This window comes from Phalacrocorax carbo, chromosome 6 (genome assembly GCF_963921805.1).
Source record: "Phalacrocorax carbo chromosome 6, bPhaCar2.1, whole genome shotgun sequence".
NCBI lineage: Eukaryota > Metazoa > Chordata > Aves > Suliformes > Phalacrocoracidae > Phalacrocorax > Phalacrocorax carbo.
The window spans coordinates 59,477,459-59,503,188 of NC_087518.1; the positions used below are offsets into that span (position 1 = coordinate 59,477,459).

At 43.9% G+C, this 25,730-nt stretch overlaps 1 long non-coding RNA gene across 1 annotated transcript in view; it reads left to right on the top strand.

Annotated features, from left to right (window-relative positions):
- Positions 1–25,730, top strand: part of LOC135314109 (uncharacterized) — a 71,583-nt gene that overhangs the window by 13,729 nt on the left and 32,124 nt on the right. The window contains exons 2-4 of the long non-coding RNA XR_010373583.1: positions 23,312–23,429; positions 24,613–24,807; positions 25,333–25,653. This is a non-coding gene — a long non-coding RNA (uncharacterized LOC135314109). The remainder of the gene's footprint in view (positions 1–23,311; positions 23,430–24,612; positions 24,808–25,332; positions 25,654–25,730) is intronic.

Here is a 25,730-nt window from a genome sequence, read left to right on the forward strand (position 1 = left end):
AGACTCCCCTCTGATCGGTGTCCCTGGGTGACAAATGTAGGGCTATTCATCAGGAGACATCTCGCAAGTGAAGCAGCTGTAGTTACATCTATTTGGGAAGTGAAATCAGATCCCATAGGTACTATATGTGGATGAAAAATAGGGTTTGTTCGAAGGTTTCCTCCTTTTGTATTTCCAAGGGGGGTGTGTGTGTGTGTGAAGTGTCCAGCATCCCCAAACAGGTGCTCTCTACTTCCTCACCCCGTTTCTATTTGTACGTTTTCACTCTGATTGCTCTTTCAGGGTCTCTCCTACTTGTTAGCCGAATTAAGGCAGTCCTGAATCAGAAGGTCTGCTGTCACCGGGTTGACCTATATCAGCCAGTTGTATTACTTTAATTTCTTCACATGACCTCTTGCTCTTGCACGACAGCCTTCTAGTACGTGGATGTTTTGTAGTGGAAAGGTGCTGAGAGAGGAAGAAAAAAATTGCCACTCACCCAGAATGTGAATCATGAAAAGCTTTCCCAGAGCTGTCCGTTCTTAATTTCCTGTGTTCGGTCTGTTAGCAGCATTGCTGGTGAAAAGCCAATATGATCTGTGTTGCTGTTTCGAAACAAATGCCTCTTTATCCGGTACGGTTATATGTTCTTTCGGCTTTCCAGGCAATTCTACCAGGAAAGAAAAGACAATCAAATGGCATTCTTCTCTTCTTTTTTTTGCTTTCATATTATTTTCCTCACTGTTGGAAGTAGAAACGCTTAAAAAAAATACTTAACGCTTACAAAATAAGAATAGTAATAGTATTATATAGAGACACCTTGTCTGTAAATCAGTGGTGACAGTCAGCCTGGAGTCCAAGCAAAAAAATGTGCAAATGGCTTTATTGAAAATCAATGTGCATTTGTAAGTGAGGATTGTTTTTTAAATCCTTTGTGTTCGTTGCTGGTTTTATAGCGATGACACTTGCGGTGATGCTACAACTTTGTTTCCAAGAGTTAGCCTTAAAGTCCTAGAGCAGGTAACTGAGTTTCCCCCACCGTTTTCTTTTTCCACCTGCCCAAACTGGTGTGATGCTTGAGTGAAAGGAAGCTGTATGGCAATTGCTTTTGTAGTTCACAATGTTGCCTATCGTACAGACAAGTTAGCGAATACAAGCAGGACATCAGTCACTCACTGGGGATGGCTGGCAGTCACCTCCCCGTGCCTGGTGGAATATTGTCCTCGTGGAAGACGTAAGGTAAAGCAGGAGGGTGAGAAGAAGCCTGGTTCGTGGCCATCCTGCTCAGGCCACTTGCTCTATTTCCAAGCACGTAACACTTCTGATGCCTTGATGGCGGCAAGTTTTCCAGCAGTGGTTTAAGACATTTGCACCTCTGGTGGTTTGCTCCCTGCACAGAAAAAAAACCACACTTGTGCCTCAGCCAGTCCAGTAAGGTCTGGTGTAGCTCAAATCGGTGTCGGAGGCAGCTTTGCATTAAAACACTGAGTTTGAGGGGAGGCAGCGAAGGTGTTGGCACATGAACTTTCCTCTGACTCTCTTGCAGAGCGGGCAGCCTCCCGCAGAGGGGTGGCCACAAGCGGGTGGAGGCGGAAATCCTGTTCAACCGCTGCAGCTGTGTGCTCGGGGGCACCAGCCCCAGCTGAAGGTCCTTTGGAGCCCGTTGGCTCCAGGTGTCAGAAGAGCAATTTAAGGATCCCTCGGCTGAGCAGGTCTGTAAAGGTTATGGGGCGTTGCTGGGGTTGCAGCTCCTCGGGCTGGATCTTCTATGAAAAAGTAGGTTGGTTGTTTTTTCTTAATTCAGCTTTGTATCTGTCAGTTGCCTGTTGGACAATGGTTTTCCAGTAGTTTCTGCTTTTGGCTGTGTTGCCTTCTGGCATCTCCTTACTGAAATCTGGCCAGGCCCAGGGTCAGAACAGCAGCACTCTGTTACTGTGCTGGCTCCAAACCTGATGGTCTGACTTTCAATTTTTCATAACGTGTTGCTTCTGCTCTCTATTCCTCTCTGTCCAAAACTCTTTCCCTTCCCTTGCTTCTCCGTGAGTCTTTCATTAGCTTTACCTATTTCATTTTTAGTTTATGGGATCTTGTGGACTTTCAAGGTTGTTTTTCCTCAATCAAGATTTCTCCTGTATTGTTGTTCCATCCCTGTGTACACTATAAACATACGGTGGCCTTTCCCTATGCGCATTTATCAGCTACATGTGGATCTCTGGAAACGGTAAATCACCGAAGGGCTGTAATCAGGTCTGTGAGCTCTGCAGAGTTGCCAGCGATCGAGGCAGGCTAAGGTGTGTTTTTAGAAACCGAGTAATAGAAGTTGAGTAAAAAATGTTTCATCTAGGGAGTGTGGTAATAGTCTGTCAAGAAAAAGGACTATTCTAACCTTTCTAAAAAATATGAGAAGACAGTCCATCTTACGACTGGAGCCTAAAACAGGGAATGCTGCTCTTATTTGGCTTTCGCCTGATCGTGTAAGCAGTTTCACATATATACTGTGCACTTGCATTATTTATACTTTCACATCTTGGTAAGTATATATTACTCTAGCTGTGTTTTCTTCCTTTTGGTCTATACTGTTCTGCATTAGGATTGTGCTTGAATATAAGCCTGTAAAGTTAAAACAGCTGCTTGACTATTTGAAGTACAGCATGATGTATCCTTCAGACAGGAGTCCTAGCTACTAATGGTTTGTTTTTTTTTCAGGGTTTCTTACAAGGTACACTCGTAGGTTATGCATTGTGCATAGAAATGCTATATTAAGTCATGACCTACTGACTTAAAACAAGACTGAATTAAAAAGGAAAGCAAAATATTTGCTATAATCAAATCAGCCTGTGTTATCCTTGGTCACTTTATCTGAGTAACTTCATATATAAAGTGGTGGTCCTCTGTGGGCATAGCGAAGGGTTTCTGTAGAATTTCGAAGTTTAAAAAACCATTACTCCTCACCTGGCGTGTGAAACACAAAATACATGCTCAAAGCAGGTTATTGTTAATTACATTCTGTGCTTAATGTGTTGACTGAAAAACCTCTATCGCCTATGCTGCTGTATAAAGACAGGATTCAGTAAGATGAATCTTTTAGCTTCAGAAACGGTTCTATCAGCAAAGGCAATCTCTTTGAAAAGACAAGGGAAAGAGAGAGAAAACAAAATGAGAGCTACTACTTCAAATTAAATGTTTGAATCCTATTCTAGCTGCTTACAAAATACCTGTTTTCCAAAAGGAAAAAAGTTAGAAAAAGCTTTTATGCTCTGCTGTCAGAGGTACCACAGCTCGTTAGCACCTCTTCTCAAAGAGGCATGGACTGAGGACAGCTGATGTGGGTACCACAACGATGAACCTGGTTTTCTATGCCAGGGGAAGGAACCTACCAAAACATGGTGAATTTGATCTAAGAAGTCCTTCAGGGCGTACACAAAATGAGATAGCTTCATGTAACATGAGTATTTTTAGTACAGAGGGAGGAAAAAATTGGTATTTTGTACTCAGTTAAAGTACTGAAATGAGCTGGTGCTAAGGGTTCAGCTGATGGTGCTGTAGCTACCGCTCCACAAAACTGCAAGCTTTTTGAAAGCGCCTTTGTGTATGAGATAGTCCCATCTGATAATCAGCAGGATTTTGGATGTATCTGTTCTGCACGATGCAATTACTCGAGCTAGATGTAAACTGGGTAGCTAAAATACCAGAAATAGATGAACTGCAAAAACACGGTGTGCGTGTGGAGAGTTACTCAGTCCCTCTGGGCAAACAAAATAGTGCTGCTTTTATGCAAGTTAGCCGCCGTCTAAACATACCTGTAGCCTCCTAAAACACTCGGTACTTCTGAAAGTTTTACCACTACACTCATCAGTCATTTTATATGCTTTAGAAAGCCATGCAATGACTGTTTAATTATGCAAAGTGAAGGTATAATTAAATTTCACTGGAACTGTGGGGATTTGAATATGATGAAATAAAATGGGTTTAGTTTTACAGGCTCTGTGTGCCACAGAGGAACTGCAAAGCCTTTTGATTTTCTTTTTTCATATCTGTAATTCTCTCTGGGGGAATGGAGAGTTTAGGCCCAAGGTGGCTTTCCGTCTTTGTGACAGGCAGCGTAGATGTACGCTCGTAAAAGTTAGATGTTGCCAAGCACAGCCCAAAGATGAGATTTGTTTTTCTCTAGGAAAGCTGCCAGCGCTGTTAATACGTACATCTGGAAGTTCTTGAAACCTGGTAATGAGGACAGTGGTAAAAGCCAAATAAAGAGTCAAAATAAGCAGATCTATAATACAACTTTCAAAAATAGTAGCATGAAACCGGGCGCCTAGGCATGTGGCCTGAGTGTATTATGCGGCCTCTTCACAACCATAAGAGCCGCAAGCTCAGCTGTTCTGGAAAATCAGGCTGCTTGCTTAAAAATGGGTGTAAGAGATTGGCTTTCCCCTGATATTTGGAGCTTTTAATCTTCCTCCTTCAGCCTTCTAACAGCAGAGCTGGCTGAGTACCTTCTGCGTACCGCGGGGTCGCTTACCACGCAGCGTCGTGGGGTCATGATTTGCTTTTGCTTTCCTCTTACTGGTTTAAGACCCGTTTTGGAGAGGACAAATTGAAAACATTAATGGGTTTAAAATTCAAATTAAACACTAGTTGAGGCGGGGTTGCTTTTCAACCCGTGGAGCAGAGACTGGGGAGGGAAAAATGGCTGAGGGGGAAGGAAAATGTGGTGGAAACGCAGCATTCCTCATCTAGGTCAGGCTTTCCTGAGTGGAAATAAGGTCTGTTTTGCTGGTGGGTCTTCCACGGTGGTCATTGCCACAGCATGTCTCTGCTTCACAGATACTTGTCAGTCCTAACCCGTGTGTAAAAGGTGACTGCAATTTGCAGCAGGGTCGTAACGCATACGTGCAAGACATTAAAGCAAGGTGGCATGTCCTTATGGTTGTGGTTTACCTGTAGGGGGTGAATAATGTACTTGTAGCACAGGATTTCAGAATTATTTTTATTATGTAATGTCACTTAAAAATTGGTCAGAAGTTGATGTCAATACGTGAATCTGCACAAATTTTGGTGACTTGTGGATGTGTAAAATGACTATAAAATGCACGTTAAAAGTGGCGGAGGAAATTGCTCCAACTTGCATAGCAAACAAAGAGATAGCAGGAAAATCAACGCCACTTTCTGTCTCGCAACTTCTAGCGGGAGGCTCTGGTCACCGCTCAGCCCTGTGTGTGGCCATGGGTGCAGATCGGTCTCTGGTTAATTATTGTATTCATTTCCAGTGTTTTCGGCTGCTTTTCTGGTGCATGCTGGTGTCTTTTAATGAAATGTCTCCCCCACACTAGCCCAGAATTTGATCTGTGTATTTTCTGAATGGCAATGAGCTTTTAGGATTATCGATTTTTCTCCTTAAAACTCTAAAGAATACATGAATAATCCAGCTTTATTTGGATGTAATCACACAGCCCAAATAATCATTTAAGCAAATGTTTTGGAGATACGGCACTACCCAATCACTCCCGGGTAGGGAATAAGTGTATGTGGTGGGAAAGCCCTGCTGGCGTTACCGCCTCCTGTAGCACTGCCACGTCCTGTAGTGACATACGGCAAAGTTTCCCTTTTGATTACCTGTTAACTGAGGAGGAAAATGCCATTCAGCAGTGATACCCTGCCTTTATGTCCTTCCGTTTTGTTTCCTGACCTCACCTCTGGGTAGCTTTTTGGGAAACAGGCTTGTTTTGTGTTTATCCTTTTGAAGAGCTACCTGGGTACCGCTGTGTTATGATGGACCGTCCTCCGAGGGAGCTGGATCCTCACGCCTCGGCTAGCTTTGACCACTTGTTAGCTAATAGCTGTGGCGTATAAACCATTTGCTGACTTACCTAGCTTGAGCCCAGATCAAATGGTCACACATAGATGTGCTCAGCAGCTTATTCTATGCTTAATAATTAACAATTATTCTTTAAAAAAACCAAGACTCCCCAGGGACAGGTGAAATTGAAATACAATTGCAGAGGAAAAAGATGCTTTTTGAGACAAACGAACTGTTTCCATACATTCTAAAGCTTTTGAGGTGGCTGACCGTGTCTCTCTAGGTTTCTCATCATCTTTGTAGACTACGAAGTAAGACAGAGGAAACACTGAAGCAGAAGTAGTATGAAGTTACAAGCAAATCAAGTACTTTAAAAGATGTGCTTGCCATGCTCCTGCATAAAACTGAAATCATAATGGGACAGAAGAGGAGAGGGAGGGGCAGAAACCAGTCATGTCAAAACAAAAACGAAACCCCAATAAAAGGAAACAGTTTGTTTCAGAAAACACAGGTGGTACTTTATTCTTGACTGCTTTGTCAACATCCTTGCAGTGGGGAAGGGAGGAAATCCTGATGGGCTCATTTGAATTTCGTATTTGATAGGAGTAGGACTCTAGTATCTTTAACACTTCAGCTTCTGCACACTCACACGCCGTCCTTCATAACCGCCTTAGGTTTTTTTTTTGCTCTTTGTGTGAATATTTTGAATAACTGCTGAATGGAACATTTGAAATTATTTCTGTCACCTTGCCAGTGCTACCCGGTTCTTTCACCTTTTCAAAAATGTGATGTTATCTCATAACTTGAGCTAGCATATACAATAAACCTGGTGATATTTTTCTGCCATATGATTAAACTTTGAACAAAACTCTTTGGGGCTTGTGTATGCATGAGCTATAATTCCTGCAGGGAGCTTATGGCCAAGCTTGCAGATGACTAAATTGATTTGTTTTCAGAAGTGCTGAATGGGTAGATAGCAAGACTTCCCACCTGGCTCTTGCCTGTGTGACTTTTTCTTTTCTCTTTTAAATATTATTTTTTCTCTAGAATTGCAGAGCAGATATTTGTTAATGTTTTCATCTCTATCTGGGCAAGGCCATAAAGGGTGACCTTATAAAAGAATCTTCTCTCGTTTCTGTGAAGAGTTTGTTTAGTAAGGAAGTTTGTCTTGAAGAGTTGTGATTTGTATTTAAGTAAGATTATATTTAACTGAGTTTCTAAAGGACAACTAGAAAAAATAAGCTATTCAAATTAAAACTGTAATAAAATGGCTTGTCAGCAACCGGTGTTTTTTCATACCACCAAAGATCTGTTTGTTACAGCTTGTCCATCTGTGTAGGTCTGTTGCTTTTGAAGTTTCCTAGTAAAATGAACAGGATGTCCCTTTTTTCCCCCTGAAATCAGTATTCTGATGAAATCCGCAGAGTGGCACAGATGAGGGAGTTGATATTACCGTGTCCCTCTTCCCACAGGCATCGTTCCAGCACCCGTGTGTTGCTTGCGGGGGTTGTGGTACAACGCATGAAAGGGGAAGAAGGGTTTGGGATAGTGCTGGCTGTGGGGAGGGATGTGGGGAGCTCTTTAGTACTGGGTAAGTGTGCCAGAGGTGGAGGCGACCTGAATATTTCATGGTTTTTGTTAGAAGTGTCTTGTATGTCGGAAGCCAAAATCAGCAATGGGCAAGGTACCTGCTCTTTTCCACCCTCTCTGAAGGAGGAGGAAAAAATCAATGATAAGCTCCAGTATGTACACTTTATAGCCTACGGAGTGAGATGTTCAATGACATGAAAGCACATCTTTATGAAGTCAGAATGCATTTCTGGTTTGGTCTGTGGTTACCTCTAAAGGCTTTATACTAATGCTGTTATTGGGGGCAGCTGCATTATAGCACTACTTACTTATTTATTCACTGTAGTGACAGTTACGTTTCATGTAGCAGCTGCTGAAGCCAAGACTATTCAGCAAGGGCAAAATGTGATAAAGCTTCAATGAGGTTTTCTTCTTGCAATATTAAGTTTTAATTTTTTTTTGTACGGGAACAAATATTCTACTGCTATTTTCAACTTTTGTCCGTACTATTATCAAAGAAATTCAGTAGCCGCTAGTTAGGAAATGTCAGATTCACTTTACTGCAGTTGACTTTCTTGTCCTGTTCTAGATATATGTAACCAGCTTTGTAAAGCCTAAATGCGTGAACGTCATTAGTATGATAGAAACAGCCCACCCCATGTTCTGAACACTTTCAGCTTTTCTTAATTCCTTTTAGTGTAATGAGGGCTTAGCCTCTGGGCAGGGGGAGGAGAAAACCCTAGTGTAGTACACAAATGGTTTAGGAAACTCTTGACACGTGCAGAAAATGGTATCTGCTCTGGAAGGCTTATTGATTGCTTCTAAATTTTAACTAAGCATTTGATGGGGAAAGGGCAAACTCTACCTTGGAGGATACCAATGAGATGCTCGGCTTAGTGCAAATGTGACCAGAATGTCTGTGGCTTTAGGGTCTTTATTCTGCTGTTATTCACCCGAGCTTTTTGATGTAGTCATTTCTGTTTTGCTGGAAACTAGATCAGGCATATCTGTGGGTTGTGGCTTTTTTTTTGTGGGTGCGTATTTTTTTTTGGTGGGTTTTCTGTTGTTCGTGGGGTTTTGTTTGGTTTTGGTGGTAGTCACTTGTGCTGCTGTAACTGAAAGTCCTGGGCTTCGTTCCTGCTGGCAGCCGTGCTCTCGTGAGTGGATCCAATACACTTGGTCGCTGGTGCAAACACGTGTCTCTGCCTGGGCTGCATTCAGCCGGGCCGGGGGAGGCTGTAGTGAAGTAGCCGGGCACGTGCGTGCACGGGCTTGTAGGGGCTGGCACCGGGTAGACCTGTTCCCTGGCTGTGGCACAGCTAACGGTGCCGTGGGACGGTCTGCTTCTGGGAACAGACGCCAGGTTAGGACACAGACAATTCATCGTCCTTTCCCCATCTGCACGAGGCCTTTGGCTGCTGCCCAGCAATGAATGACACTTACAGGAAAAGGTTGTTTGGCCTGGTTCTGTGAATGGCGTGTCACGTCCTTCACTTTAAAGCTGATGCTAACCGCTCCATTTGTATTATGTACTTATTTTCTTCCCTTAACTCTGGCAGGCAGTCTCCATAACTTCTGGTGAACTACTAGCAGTCAACTTGGTAGACACTAGGCAGCTCTTTCAAGGTGATAGATGCTGTACATATAATCAAATCCTGCCATAAGTTGCTACCAAAGACTTTTCAAGCTTTCTTACTGTTAAGCCACAGCAACTCTAAAAGAAAATACCTTTGATTCAGGCCTTCCTGCCTTTTTATAAAGGAGGCAGAGTTGCTAGTTGCATTTTACTTATCAAAGCTCCATGAAAAGCAGTGATGTTTTGTCTTCAGTACATATGACATCCATGGACACCAGTAAAGTGACCAGAGGAAATACTCATGTGCTGTCTCAAGATGTTGCCCTCTCGCATCCCATTTTGCACAAGCTGTTACCTAGCTGTAGGGGTGGCAAACTGCTATATTTAACTGTATTTTAAAAATACATTAGTAACAGACGTATGTTTTATGTGTTTAGCTGTAATTAACCCTTTTCCAAATTTATATTAACTAGCTTCCTGTAAATGTTTATTTTTGTACAGCAGACATAATGTTACATCCACAGAACTGGTCAGAAATTTTTTGACAAAACAAATGTCAGAGAGTGGCAATTTGTTGAAACCAAAACTTTTTGGGCAATGGGGGCATTTCCTATGAGAAACTTCCCCCCCCCCCCCCCCCCCGCCCCGAAAAGCTTTGACTTGTCTTTAGTGTGGTTTCTGGCCTGAAGATGAACGAGAGTGCTGCCCTGGGCTGTGGGAAACTGGAGGTGCTGGTATGGGATGTGCACCAGTTGGCAGAGCAGGGAGTCAATCCTGGTGAATCTTGTCTCTTTGGCTCAGTTACATCCTAAAGGGGAATGCAGAAATCTTAAGTCTCGAGCAGATCCCATGTAGGTCTAATCACAGCAAAATTTATTAAGCTTCCGCAAGTAGTAAGAAGCCCGTTTGAGCTGTTGCTGGTTTTGTGGGATAGCTGGCACCGAGTACCGCACGGGCAGCGCTGAGCACTTGCAACCTGTCCCTGAGCGCACAGGGAGGTCCTGCCTCCTCCTTCGGCTCAGCTACGCTTTGGAAACCAAACCCAGCCTCTGTGTGGAGCTGGAGCTGCTCCCTCCATATAATTCTGTATGAAAGGGCTTCCTCCGGGCTGGGAGTCAGGGGTGGAATAACAATGCTGTCTTCTGCCAGTCTCTTTGAAGATACCTGGGGGGAAAAGCCCCTCCTTCCCCCCCAAAACCTCACGCTCTTTAATTCCTTTTGAACTTTGGATATCAAACATAAAATGCCAGGCCTGGTTGTCCTCACTCACGCTGGTCTCAAAGAACATAAATTCACAGGAGCTCGTGAGAAGTTTGCCAAGCCCATTTCTCTACCTACGGGGTTATAGCATGAAGGGGTGCCAAAGCATCTTTCTTTGCTCCCCAGCTCATGATCTGTAACAGGCAGCTGCCTCTGCTGATTGCTGGCAGGCCCCAAGGAAGGGTTGCATTCAGGGGAGGGTGGGACAGGCTCACAAGGATGTTCGGGAGCCGAAAGGCAAGTCTGCATCAAGTAAAACAAGCTCATGCTTGCAGGGCTCTAGTGGCTGAGATGGTCTAATTTGCCCTGAGTGCATATATGTACCCTCTTCATTTTCTAACACAAAAAGCTGTCAGATTTGTTCCTTATGGAGAAATTTCTAAGAAAGAAGCTTGCCCTGTCTCCTCCAAGACAAAAGTGTTTTTGCAGTGGGGGCCAGTGGAACCAGAACTCGATGTGTCTGAGCGGCCCGAGGTGTTCAGGCAGGTGTTTGTTTCCTTCACTGGATTATGGAGGTGGTGTTGCTGCTTTCCGTGCTTGCTGATCTTCCCTTTAGGACTGGAGCTGGCAGTTCCACTTTCCTGATACCCCAGGCACACAGAATAACTTGTTGTTTAGAACCCCACATCGTAGCCGTGCTCTGTGCAGCTGCTCTCCTACATGACAAAGGTAAACAAATCATCAGCATCTCTCTTCTGGCTCCCCTACTTGTTGCAAAAATTCCGGTCAATCAGTGCTATGTTCTCTGCTTGTATTGCATTTGACCTTTTTCCTTCCCCCTTCCCCCCCCCCCCCCTTTTTTTTTTAAACTTCTGAGCTCTATCTTTGAAACGGATGCCACAGTTTCCATCATTCCCTTCCCTACATAGGGTCTGACTTTCAAACACACATTTTCACTACGGTGAAACCATCTGCTACATGTGGGGAATTAGCAGTACTAGGCATAATGTTTCTTTACAGCTATGTAGAAATGTGCCCAAATAGTGCAATATAATCAGGCATAATAAGATTTAAATGCCTATTCAACACATAGACCTGCAGTAAGGCCATTTTCACATCATCTTGCGTTGCCTTACATTATGTTGTATTGAATCGAATTTCATTTTGGGTTTTGTTTGCTGGTGTCATACAGGACCTGCTGTTGTTATCACCTCAGATGCATGTGTTTTTAATGATAGTGTTCTGAGATTCGGATATAGCTGAATTTCCATGAGCTGGACAATGAATGTGATATAAGCTGCCTTGCATTTACTGGACAATAAAAGCGTGCATGTGGGTAGATACTGTAGAGTAGTAAAGGTGCTGTAAATCCACACTTAACCTCCCAGGTGGAACCTGTTTGTGGAGCTGTATCTAAGGGTTGTCAGGAGTTAGAATAATATTATAGTTGTTCTTTTCATAAATCCACAGCATTTGTAGGGCTCTAAGCTTGCTGCGTACTTTTTTCACAATGGCTATCTATATTTAAAGGCTTCTATTTCTTTTATTTTTTCCGGCATGTCTCACATACAAACCAGGGTGCATTCTCTTCATACAGTATTGAATTACACATCTTTGGCCATCATACAAAACATTGGTTTGGTCCCATACCCCCCCAATTACTCCTGACAATTCTGTGCATTTTCAAGCCTTAGGTGCCTTTAAACTATTAACTAATCCCTGGCCCGTCATTTGTAGGTAACTATAATCTGTAATTTGCAGAAGTTAATATTGAGGCAGAGAGGTTAACTTGCAGCAGATGTCAGTGATACAGCAGTAAAGCATGAATTAATCATGGCAAGCATCCTTGTAGAACCACGAGTGCAGAATCCTGTTAGGCATCTGAAGTGTGGGGCTTCCCAGCTCCCAAATCTCTAAGTTGTGCCACTAATCTTCCCATCTTTCCCTCTGTGTTTTTCCCAGTGTCCCTGATGATGACTGTTCATCAAGAGTGAGGTGTGCTAAGCTGTTAGTTTTGTTCCCATACTGTCAGAATATAAAAACTACTGATGTTGAAATACGTGGAGACACTTTTCGCTCCCTCCCTCCTTCCTGTTTCTGCTAGCCTAGCTGCAAATTATCAATGTTGAAAGAAGTCATGAGGAAAGAAGGGAGGATGCATGACTGAAGAATACCTCAGATGCTAGAAACCTGATAAGCTTCTAATGTCCTCTTGCTTCCTGGCAGGCTGTACGGGACCAGAAACCTGTTTTGAACACACTATTTATAATTTTATGAAATGCTGTTGGCTGAGAAAAAGACTGTTGAGGCCAAAATAGTGGTTATAAAATTGGTTATAAGATATGCCTTATCTCTTTCTTTTGTTCTGGCTGGGTAGTTTCCATAAAAAGTGACTGTCTCGCATGGATCTGTGGTGTTTTGTGCAGTTAGAGAAACACAGCTCCGTTCCAGGCACACCAGAACAGCAAGCAGGAGTTCTCCCGCACACTTGCCATCACGGCTCAGGCCCTCTCCACGTAGGCAGGTTGATGTGCTCTCCAAAAATGCTTTCCATGTTAGAAATAATACGTGGTAGGGGAGAACATGAAGACACTTTCACCAAAATCTGCCTTGCTCTGGAAAAATAGATATTGTTGACCTTGGGTTCTGACCCATTTTCCTTCAGTAAATTATGCTCACAAGAAAAATTGAATCATGTTTTACTTCCCTTTAAAACACCTCCTTGTCCCTGCTGCAAACACCACAACTTCTAGCAGGAGCGGGATCTTGGCTATGGAGTGCTTCAAGTGTTACGAAGGTTTGGCTTGGCACCCCACTGAGCGGTTAGAGAACGTTTCTCTCCATCCCCACAAAGAAGTACGAAAATCCACTTGGAATCAGTGCTGTTGTTGAGAGGAGTGGAAGGGTTTAAGGCTTATGGTTATTAACAGCAAGCTGTGTTCATCTGCCCTTTGTGAAAGTGAAGGACTTGGAAACTCTTCCAACAGCCATCTTTCTTTTCCACAATGATGTATCAAAATACATGTTGAAAACACTTTTATGTGCAGAAGAATGGCCTGAATCAACTTTGTACTTTCTTTTATTCAAAATCAATACCAAACCCTGTTTTTTCTTGGCAGGTTCCCACGAAAGAGGAGTACTGCCGTCCCTTGAAACTCCAGAAGTATTTTTCTCAGCTCTTTCTCCAAACCCTTTAAATACATTTGGGCCTGCACTGGACCTAAGCAGTGTGGGGCACCATGCTTAGCATTTCCAAGGGATCTGTGACTTATGGTTAATGTGGGCTGGGCCACAGCCTCACTCAGTCCTGCTTCGGTTGTGTCTTTTGGCTGTGAGCTGGTGTTACAGCCGGTGAAGGGAAGCTCGGGTGCTCCAAAAGCGTTGCTCTCCAGGCAGACGCCTTCTTGGGAAGGCAGTGCTGCGGACTGGGTCTGGCCTCAAGGCTGTTCTGTGCAAGCTGCTGAAGATGCATGCAAGATGCTTGGATGCTGGTCTCCAGTGAGAGATTCAGATAGGTACGCTAGAGCCAGGAGGTTTTTATCCTGTTCTCCCTCTCCCACCAGCTTTCCCTGCTCAAGTAAGGATCCTCTACTTTTGCCTCCCTCCTCTGCTGCTGCAGGGCTGAGCCCCATGCCCCGGGAGGGGTGGTACACAGCTTCTGGCAGTGCAGCTCTTCCAAAGGCGAGCACAGGGCAAAAGACATTACTGAATTATCTAAAATTATTTTGTGGCTGTTGACTGTGTTTCTCAGGGTTTTTATTTTATTTTTCCCTTGTATTCCTGGTCAGCTGCTCAGTCTAGCGAGGTGCTGGGGCACAAAACCCTCGCATACTGATCAATATAAATGGCAATGGCAGCCTGACTGAGGTGTAACCATGTAGATAAGAAAAAATGTTGCTGCCAAACACACGTGGCTTTTGCAGCATGTTCCAAGAACTCTGCTACTCCTGTGGCACCCTACTGCTAGAGGTAGGATGGCCGAGGTGTGAGGGAGAGAAGAGAGGGAACATAACATTATCCTTGTCGAACAAGGTAGAACGCTTCTGTTTATTCCTAGAGATATGTAGGATTACATTTAGGACACTTACGAGAAGCAACTGCTGAAGTCAATCCCACTTTCGCCTAGGAAATGGACAGACTGTCTCTTGGTGACAAAGACCCTCTGACAGGTATCAAAGCAAGCGAAGCTTGCTGTGTCACACTTTGTGGAAAATAAAATTGGACTCATTCTATCAATCTCCTTCTCTAACCCTCTTTGTGTTTCTTTCTGCTGCTCGCCCCAGAGGATGTGATTGTTATTGGATATATTTGTTTGCCATGTCAGTCGAGTGAAAAGTTTTACTCTGATGCTGGGGCTTCTTTCGAGCCCCTGGTAATGTCGTGTTCAGCCGAGGCTTCTTTCTGAGCTCGCGGGTGCGTGCGTGCACATGTGCAGGAACTGCTCGTGGTTGCCAGGCACAGTGAAAGCTCGCTGTTACTCCCATCTCATCTCCATGAAAGATTTATTTTCCTCTGCATGGTTACGGTGACTCTTGCTCGTGTTCTGGCCTTCTCGGTGGCACTAACCTCCCCCTCTGAGGCTGGTGTAATGCAGGCAGTGCCCAGATCATTGGGTTACAAAACAGGCCAGGAAAATCTTCTTTGATGCCGGTCAGAGGCTGCTGTTGGATTCCTTGGCTTTGTTCCCCTGCTGAATAGCGGCTTGAATTTCTTGCCCTCTTCTCTGAGGCCCCGCTTTGCTGCTCCAGAGCACGCCAGCCTTGTTGTCTGGGTTGCGGCATCTCCTGCAGCCATCGGTGTGTTGCCCAGCACATGGATGCCCTGCGCACCTTGGTCTGCCAGTCCTCTGCTCCCTACAGCTCCCTGGGGAGCTGTGTGACTTGCAAGGCCTCCAGGAGACTTGCAAGTTCAGTTTTCTGTGTCCTAAGATCTATGTGTTTACGAGAAGGTAAGTAAACATGCCGTGAATTGCTGCTGGGCTCACATGCAGTCCTAGTGGCTTGTCTGATGTCTTCCTTCCTCCCTGCTGTTGTGCCCAAAAATGTCTCCAGCCTCTCTCCAGAGTGCCTGGAGACTGGCAGACTGGAGTCTGGCCCCCATCCTGGAGGTGGCAGGACGTGCACGGGTGAAGCAAACATGTCGTATTTACTTGGTGAAATTCGCTGGCTGTGGATCTTGCCAGGGTGTTTTCCCCAAGGTTATCCTGGAGTGATGGGGGGGAGTCCCAGCGCTCGCTGGAAAGGGAGATAAAATAGAAGTGAGGCAGTAATGATGGCTGGTTAACTGGGCTGTCTTACAGGCAGTGGCTTGTCTTTATCCCCAGTGAACCCAAAGGTAGGCTCAGGACTAGGGCTGCCTTTGAATGCTTTTATACAAGCTCTTAAAATAGAGCCAAAATCCCTTCTAAATAGGGCCCCCTGGCTTCCAATTTAAAAACATCTGAGCTCTAGGAGCCTGTCACAACTCAAACCCAGGCTGGTTACTGCAGGCTGATATCAAAACCCACTGCAGCTTTCCTTTCTTAAAAACCAGCCTTTGGCATCTGTCACAGCCACTTTTGGCCAAACTGGAGATGCGCTGGTGGTCTGGGTAGCAGCACAGTCGGCTGCAGAAGGGACTGTGCAGTGACCAGGTGCCCAGTTTAAAGCACTAGATAAAAATGAAACTGCTTAAATAATTTAGAAGGAAAAGATTTGATTCCTTGCGTTCACCGGTTCTTTGAAATAAACCCACCTCAAACCAGTTTTGCAGTTGAAAACCACTCATTTAACCCTGCACCTAGTCATTTAATGCTTGCTAGTTCATTAAGTGCACAAATAGGGCTAGAATCATTTGTAGCACTGTTAGCAAATACAAACGTATTGTCCCAAGAAAGCCCCTTCTCCAAGAATTTTACCTTTATTTTGCGCTTTCCGGATCCTAGAGTTTCCAATAAGATCCGGGCAGTACTTTCGGTCTTGTTTAAATCAAGCTACTTGGTATTTGTCACTTTGTTCACACGAGTTCTTCCCCAAAAGTGCTGCCTGCACATCCTGAAATATCTGGGGCAGCGCTTGGGCCAGCCGGTGCTGTGAACAGTAAATAACAGCCCAGGTAGGGGAATTGATTTCTGCTCAATGAGGAGGAGTGAAGGAGTTAAAACTTCTCAAAAATGGACTGTAGATGGAACTGAACTGTGCCAGTGCCGAGCCTCTGAGATCTATTAGTTTTGACAACCTCAGTTATTCTGGTGCTTCTCATCATCTGTAAAGTTAACAAGGGCTGATAAGAGATGATGAGGCACCACACGGGTTTGTATTTCAGAACTCATAAATATTTCACAATACCATTTTTCTTACAATCAGATACATTAATTTGTCGACTGTAGATGTTGCTGAATATTCACTTGGTGCAGAGGTTTAACAAAGGCACTGCAAGGATAAACATTTTAAAATCAGCAGATAGAAGCCATGGGTTGTGCTGCGTGCTCAGCTGTTAGATGTTTTCAAATGCATGTTCTAATTTTAGTGAAATTGTTGATTTTTGTGACCTCTTTCTTCCTTGAAAATATATTATGATTCATAGGCAACCCCCTCCTCCAGCTGTATTTTTATCCCTTTTTGGTGTGACTTCGTAATTTCATACTAGCAACTCAGATACCCAAGGGTGAATTTAATTTGAAACAAACCTTACTCTTGGCAGAACAATTTTTACGAGGGGATCAAACAATGTAACATACAATTTTCTGAGGCTGCACGTCACCTGGAGATGCCTGCAACTCAAATTAAGTAAAGGTGCTCTTTGAAGCAAAAAAATTCAGTGAAATATAGTGTGGACAAACTCTCCAAAGTAGCGGTTATTATTTCTCCTGCTATAATAAGATGGAGCACACAAATATCACTTGATTAACAGCTGCAGTATTAATTTCCCTTTTTGGTTGCTTGACTCACAGCAAGAATCATGTCAATGCAGCAGAGAAGCAATTAAATTGATTTTAATCTTTGTCAGAGAAGATAACATGCCTCTTTCTCTTCTCATTTAAATAATTAAAGTTTCAGCAGGTATTATTTCTGGCTTTAAAGAAATTGGTATCTTAATGTAATAGAATCCTTGTAATTATACACTTAATGGGTCTTAATAAGTTAATCATGGTTTTTCATTTAAAATGTTTTTTTTAGTTATTAAACTTTTATTTGCTGTGGTGGTTATGCTTTTAAGAGGGTAGAAAATATTAAAAAATAAAGTTCTAAAAAAAGCCTCACATCTTCCCCCTCCACCCATCCCCTACATGGCCTCTCAAATGAATTTTCAGTGCAATAGTTGGATTTCAACACATGCTTTAAAAATTCTTATCCAGTGAAGCTTTCTGTTACGCTACAGTTAATTATTTTGTTGGAAAAGCCTCATATAATGAGGAAAAACAAATATTCTTTTATCTTTGTTGTAGTGCAAACTCCAATTCAGCTGGAGTACAGCAAATGTTTCTTTGTCCCCTTTGATCCAAGCTGTTAGGCTGTATTTGGGGTCCTCCAGGTTATTCCCATTAGGCGGGAAAAAATGGCTGGTGGAGTCAGGTGTGTCTTTGATGCGATGCTCTGTGTTTACTCAGCCTGTACGGCCTCTCTGCCTGTGCCCGGTAAGAAGCTCCCCTGCCTTGCCGTCCCAAGCTTGCCTGTTCAGGCAGCGCTTCACGCCAGTGTCTTTCTCTTGGTAATGACTTGACATGCCGAACTATGTTTATTTCTTTTGATTTGACTTTTTTTTCCCCTCCCTTCCGCTTACAGCAGGACTGCCAGCAGTCTTATGTTCCTTGTTCTGGTTTTATGGCTGGGAGAGTCTTAGCTCTTCTTGCCAAGAATAAAAGCCCGAGCCGATGGCAGACCACGTTTCTCTGGAGCACGTATGGATGCTCTCCGCTCTGCAATGACCCGCCTCATGCAGGAAAACCCGTAGCGAAAAGCTTGTTTGCCTTTTAAAGGGGACAGATGCCCCAGTCTGTCCCCAGGGAGACCCGTGGCTCTTGGGCTGGGTGCCAGGAGCCCCCTGGCCCTTCCAGGGGCTAGAGCCAGCCCGCGGAGCCAGGAGCAGCTCGTGGCTCACCTAGGGCAGGTGACCCGCTGGCGTGCGGCCGACTTCTGCTTTGGAGTTGCAACCCATATCTCTTGTGGTTCCTCTTCTAGTGGTGAGGCGAGAGGAAAGGCAAAAATATCGAGGATGAACTCCTTTGCAAGGTTTAGTACAAAAGGCTCTAGAAATATTTGGAAAAGTGAAGACTGTGCCATTTGGAAGTCTTTATGTTTTGAGAATTAAAGCCATACGAAAAGAAATAGTGACAGGTCATGTGAAGTTTCATTAAAAAATTGTGAATGTCTTCCTGTACAACTAATGTACTTCGTATTCTATAAACAGAAATTGAAAGCTCATGTGCCTACTGCATGAGTTTTCAGAAGTCAACAAATGAAATTGATGTTTTCCCATATAGTGGATTTGGTTGTGTTCTCTGAGAATTCCCAGTTGCTCAGTGACCTCTGTGGAAAATATTTTGTTTGTGGTTAACATCTTTCAACTTTCTGAGTTTGCACTGAAATCAGTTATAGCCTAATTTTTTTTTGAAGGGATTTTTTTTCCAAGTATGAATTATGGTAGTGATGAGCAACACCACACATAAGCAGCAGGGAGCACACCAGCATCTGATTTATGTCTATGCTCAAGAGCAGCGTTGTAATTCTCTTATTTGTTGCTGTATCATTAAGGTTCTTGTTATGGTTTTTTTTCTTTGTCTAGAAAAGTACTTCATATTTCTCTTTACTTTGAAGAGATATAAAATCTTCTATTAACGCTGCTGTGACATGGAAGCTGTGTTAAACTGACAGGTTTCTTTTTCCTGGGATTTCATTACAGGCAATGCCCAACTGGATTTGGGCAGGGGGGTAGACTTAACAGTCAGTAGAACTACATGAGTGATGCTCGGGGGGCTTGTGTGTATCTCTCCATCCCAGGTTACTCAGGAAAAGCAGAGAAAGGCACTTGTTTGCAGTCTCTCGCAGCCTGGTTCTAATATCTCTGCAAGTAAAGTTACTGCAGTGCTATTGCTGGACTCTCAAGATTTACACTGCTTTGCTTGGGAAAGGCCTTCATGTATCTTTTGAGCTCTAGATATGGCTATGTCTGTTATTAGGTGTGCCCGCTCCAGTGATACAAGCATATTTTTGTAAAGCAAACACATCAGTAAAGACTGCTTTATGAAGGGAACTGGCGTGTTGGGTGGGGGAACTCATGAAGGAAGAATTCCTCTTTTCTGTGCACAATTAACTTTAGATGTGCAAGAGCCTGTTGCTCCACGGCTTGGGCAGCACCTCTGTGTTCTGCATAGGTGCAAAAATGCTCTGAACTGAACTTAAAATCTGTTTCATAGGGTCTAATATGACCAATTAACTTAGTCTCATCTCATTTATATCATTGTGCCATATGGTGTGTGTGCAGGCAGAGATTTAGTCCAGGCAGAGATTTTATGGATGTTTCTCCCTCCCTTCCCCATTTGCAATTCTCAGTGTGGTTAATCAACAGAGACCGGGTTCTTGATAAATACATACTGTTTACCCTAAATAGGGAAAAGATACGTAACAGATGCTGAATTCTTTAGCACACTTGGCAGCATAACACACTTGATATCAACAGAAGTATGAACAATATAAGTGATGTAGTCTATAGGAAGGGACACTCTTTAACTAAGAACCAAGTTGGAAAGGATACTGCTTGTTGCCTTGCCTACCCAGTTGTTACTGCAAGCGTTACAGGCAGTCTGCAGATAACAAAGTAATGCTGTCTGAATGGACTGCATTAGCATTTATTGTCTATATTTTGCTCTTTTTTTTTCCTCTTTCAAAATCTCTGCTCAAAATATGATCGCAATTGCTTTCCTGGTATAAGTTTTTGTAGGACAAATCTACTGTGCTGTGTATTCCCAACTGCATCCTAAGTTTTTGTTCAGAAGTATAGAGATATAAACTTTTATCTGAGTGAATTCAGAGACATTATTTTAAGAACAATATCTCTTGGTCATCCAGGGCTCTTAAATGTCAGCCAGTGGATATTTACCACTAGTGGTACAGTGCAGGAATTGTTTAACAGGTCTAGGCAGTGCCTGTGAACTCTGGTCTTTTTTTGTGATGAAGACAACTGTGAAGGCTTTCAACTTTACTAAAAAACATGTTGCAGGCTGAGATTTCCTTATCTGTATAGTTCTCTCAGTGCCTTCTTACATGTAGGACAAACCCAGAAGCCCCAAACCAGGAAGATGAATGCTTGCTTTCAGTCAAAATTTTTCTCCAAGTCGGACATAAAATGGTTGGTGTAATGAAAATCACATGGTAGCAGACATCATTTCACTGGTAGATGGTTCTGTTGTATTTGATGATACAACCAATTTGGCAAAAACCCTTCACCCTCTGCATAAGGCAGTCATATAAGATGATATAGTCAGCAAAAATCTGTAGCAAATGCCTTTAATGACTTTCTTTTATGAAAAAATTTGCAAACTCGCATATCATATATAGCAAACACTCAAATCCTCATCACTTGGTGTATGTGAGTGTGTTAATAATGCCCTCAGTAACCATGCGTGACACACCGTTATCAAAATGCAAAAGATTTTCAATCCTCTCTGTCACTTCACTTATTTGAATATTTTATCTAGGAGTCAGTGATTGAAATCAGCTGGTGTTTCTCTGTTCAGAATGAAGCTGTACTACACCTTACAGCTTATCTGTAGTTGAGCTGAACACCCTCTGCAGAAAGGCAAATTTTTTTCCCAAGCTAATCCAGATGTCCCGTTAATAGCATAGGTTGAAAACATTTCTCAGTCATAGGTGCAATAATTCTAGTCTAATAACAGTATCTTACCTTGCCTTTGTCTACCTCCTTAACCCCTCCCCTGCTAGTTTTAAGATGTAGTTTGAGACATTGATAGGTCTTAGAAAAAGGCTGCCTGATGCCAGGAGAGTAGACCTGATGACCCAGTGTTGTGACTTAACCCCAGCCGGCAGCTCAGCCCCACGCAGCCGCTTGCTCCCTCCCCCCCAGTGGGTTGGGGGAGGGAATTGGAAGGGTAAAAGTGAGAAACCTCGCGGGCTGAGACACAGACAGGGTAACAGGGAACACAAACGCCGCGCACACAAGCAGAGCAAGCCAAGGAACCCATCCCCTCCTCCCCACGGGCAGCGGGGCTCAGCCATCCCCAGGGCAGCAGGGCTCCATCACGCCCAACGGTGCCTGGGGAAGGCAAACGCCATCCCTGCCAGCGTCCCCCCTTCCTCCTCCTCCTCCCCCGGCTCCGTGTGCTGGGCATGAGGCCGTGTGGTGTGGGACAGCCCTGGGGGCAGTGGGGGTCACCGTCCCGGCCGTGTCCCCCCAGCCCCTTGTGCCCCCCAGCCCCTCGCTGGTGGGGTGAGGTGAGGGGCAGGAAAGGCCTTGGCTCTGTGCAAGCCCCGCTCAGCAGGAGCGAAACCACCCCTGGGTTATCAGCGCTGTTCCCAGCACAAACCCAAACCGCAGCCCTGTACTGGTTACTATGGAGGAAATGAACTCTATCCCAGCCAAATCCAGCATACCTAGGCGGTCCTTGCCCGTCCTGCTTTCCCAGTACACTAAGAATTGGGGTAAATCATGTTGGCAAGTAACGCAGCTCGCAGGAAGGTGGCCTTGCCAAAAGGGTGCCTGGGCTGGGTAGCAGCTCCACAGGTCACGCTGTGCAACTTGCGGCATGTGCTTCTTTCTGTGTCAAATATTGAAGCATTGGTTCCTAATGCACAGTGCCAGCTACCTAAGATGGGACATTTGGGAGCTGAAAAAAAAACCTGAAAAAATTGATGGGTTGATATTTCAGGTGTATGACCTTTCGTGACCTGCAGGGTGCTGGCAGCTTGTACAGGAGGGAAAGGAAACGAATTCCAGGTCTTGATCAGGCTCGATTTTCAGCATCTTGGGCCACTGGCAGTACCTAACACTTCATTGGAAAATGTAGCACTAGTAGTACTAATGGTACGACCATAGTTTACAGTGCAGTTAATTTGTGTGTCCCAGACTGAGCGTGGCTGCCTTACTTGTGCCCTCCTTGTGAAATGGCCCGTTCTCTATACTATGAATAGAAAGTGTTTGAAGTAGCAGTGGGAGGATGTAATGTGGTAATAGGTGTGATGGAAGACAGGCATCTGTTTAAAAAAAAAAAAAAAGGAGAACTGTGGTTGTGGTGCAGAGGCCTTTAGGGCACAGTAGTTAGAGTAATGGTAAGATGTGAGCCTCTGGGGAAGAAGCAGAGAATACATACAGACGGTTAGACTTGCTTTTCTCTGCTTTTATGTATTTGTGTTAAGTTTTACTAACAGTCGCTGTTTTCTTTGCCTTATTTCAAGGTTTTATCTTTTTGTCCTGCAGCGCTTTGGTTGGGTAATAGCGTGGGCGCTTCTTGGGAAAGGATACATCGGTCGCACAGGAGGCTTCTTTGCGTGCAGGGCTGCTCGCAATCCAGCAGCGTTGCACGCACACTGTGCTCCACAGAGTCTTGTCTTGTGTAGACTATGGTTAGAGTTGTGGTTTGTTCTATGGTTAGGTGATGCGCTTGCTTCTGTGAACCTGACCCTCGCTTACGTGTTTGGCTTCTGACGCGTGACCTCATCGGCACCTGGCCAGTTCGGCTCCAGCTTTCCATCTGAAACACTTAGCTGTTCAGATTGGCTTCTGTTTCCTTATCTCACGTGTACTTGGGAACTGGTAGCTACTCTCCTCGTTTGGGGTGTCCCGAGAAGGACTCCACAGCAGCCACTCTTAGAATGGCCAAGTCCTATCCTATCACTTTGACTCCCAAAATAGTCTTAGACTCTCCCCAGGTTTGCTGCTTGATCTGGCAAAGGCGTGCTTGCCTTATGGCTTTGGTTACACCTTTTCAGGGAGAACAGAGCAGCAAAGGATAGAAAACCCCTTTATCAAATGAATTTCTGATTCACAAAGCTTAAATGAGAACGGGGGCCTTGCAGGCTTGTGGAAATGTGATTGAGATTGTGAGCCTGCTCTCTTTTTTTAGCTTCTGTGTGTCCTTAGTTTGGTCCATTTCTTCCAGCTTTCCTGTTGCGATGGCAGTGGGAAAATGGCTTCTCTTTCACAAAGTGTGCATGTAAAACAATCCTGTTTCGCTCTTTGCTGCTCCGCTTCTGCAGGGCAATTCCCATGCACCGTCTCCTGATGCGTTTGTACCATGACAGTGACAGAGCCATAACTGCCTGAGAGTTGATCAAGAACTGTGCTGTGGATGACTCTGCTCCTCCACAGTGAAAGGTAAACCACAGCTGGTAATATCTGCAAGTAAATGGGAAATCTGGATTTGCTAGATACAACCCAAATGCTATTGCGGTAACTTCTGCAGGCTCATTTTATGTGTCGCTCTGTCCACTTTAAAATTTGTTGCCGCCTTGTACGGTTGGGAGCACTGTGTGATACAAAATCTTTGAAAAGATAGAAAAGACAGCTGCACAGGTGCACCTGGCTGACCTCCCTCATTCCATTCATTATATTTTATGTCATATTGTGTCGTCTTTTATTCATGTCTTCACTAGTTAACTTTTCCCTCCTTTTTAATTGCTCATTATAAAGAGGTTTTTCCAAACTTGTAGTACCTTTTGTTGCACCTCTGTGAACCTATTCTATTTTTGCTTTGTCTTTTTTTTTCCCTTAAATAATTGACCATGAAAGAGAATGGTATCAAAATGAGGAATAATGACATAATAGGTCCAGTCTTCTCTTTTATACAACCTAATGGTTATCACTAACACTTGGAAATGCATCTTCAGAATTCATGATTTCTCCAGGAAAAAGAGGTAAGAGAAAAGGAAGAAGGAGCGTGCAGATACTAATGGAGGAATATCCTCAACAGAGAGAATATTCTTTCTCTCCTTGCTGTCTTTTTAGCTAATTATGACATGTTTGCTGCTCCCTGTGATTTATTGTCCTGTATGGTTAATACAAGTCTGAGTGAGCCCATTTCTGAGATTTAGCAGGTCACAGGTGAGAAAACATGGACTAAGCTGAGCTTCCTTCTCAGTCTTGTCTCCCAGAGCACCATGTGGTCTGCACCCGGTGCTCCCTGTGTCACCAGAACTATCCCTGCTCAGTGTTTGAGGGGAGCTCCCATGCAAGGAGGCAGAGGTCTCGTGTCTCACTGGCTTCTGCCTGACGGATTCTTAATCAACAAACTGAATGAATTATTGAGAAACAATTGTGACATGCAAGCAACGTGTCCAAAATAAGAACATTTTATCTTCCTGTAAATATGTCTGTGACATTTCTAGTTTTGGAAGTCTAATTTAAAAATAATTCAGTGCTTTACTGTTTAATTCTCCTGTGCCGTTGATCTGGGAGACTTCAAAGCTACAACAAAAATAAGGTAATAAAAGCAGACAATGACTTTGGTTATGTATTGTGTATCATAAATATTTGTGTCTCTGACTGGTTTCATTTTTAGCTGGCTGAGGAAATATAACTTGCTGAAGGCGGTTACCTTTGTTCGAAGCCAACTGAGACAGCACCAGCACTCAGTAATTACAGCCGTACAGTTTCCAGGAGACTCCTTCTTCACCAGACCTGTCGTCTCGTGTCCCCATTTGTAACACTGTTCATTATATTCAACCTGCTGCCGTCACTCCAGAGCTTTCAAAAGGTATTCTGTGGGCTATCGTGCCGCAGGACGTGGATAATGAAATAGTTAGACGTGACTTGTATTATAATCGTCTCACCTAACTTTCATTTGGCTTGAAAAGTAGACTTAATAAAAGCAGAAGTGAAAGGCATTTTATGTTTTTAATAAGGAGTCTCATACGGTATTACCTGCTGTTTTTCATTGTGTGTCTCTTCTCATGGTTTCCTTTTGAGGCACCTGACAGAAGAGGAGCAGTGAATGTCTCTTAATCTTAAAGCTTTTTGAAAAACTGCAGCGGTAATCAACACTGCTGATCAGTAATTTCGAACTGCAGTAAGAGTGACTTGAAGTTTTTTTACATCCACATCCTAGATCTTAAATGGATAAATTTATTTGTTTGCTGGTGAAGGTAGTCCTCTTCGTCAAAAACAACCCCCAAAAAATCTACACCCGCCAGAACAAAACATCTGTTTAATCTCTTATTATTTGTTTTCCATATCTAACTATAAGCTTTTTTTTAAAAAAAAAATCCCTCTACCCTTGCAGTGTCTCAAGTTGGACTGTAAAGGAGCTGAAGGAGTTTGTGCTGCTCCGTCCTGTGGCAGGGTGGAGCCGCGCTCCACATAAAGCATTGGAAATTCCTGGAAGTGTAATGAATGGAGGCCAGATCAAATAAGGAAACCTGAGACACGAGTGTGACAAAAGCACAGAAAACCATCTTTCTAACGTAAACCAGAACTCTTTATTGTAGTGCTGTAACCTTTTTTTGACTAGACAGTCACTGCTAAAGGTGATCCATGGCGTAGCTCTAGGGAAGCCCCGTCCTTGCTCCCGCAGACCTGGATCAGCGCGTGCAGCGCAGCACAGGTGAGTGGTGGGATGAGTTGAAGGTGAGGTGGGGAGGCAGCCTCTGTAGGAACTCCCGAATAGAAATCGGATTTCTG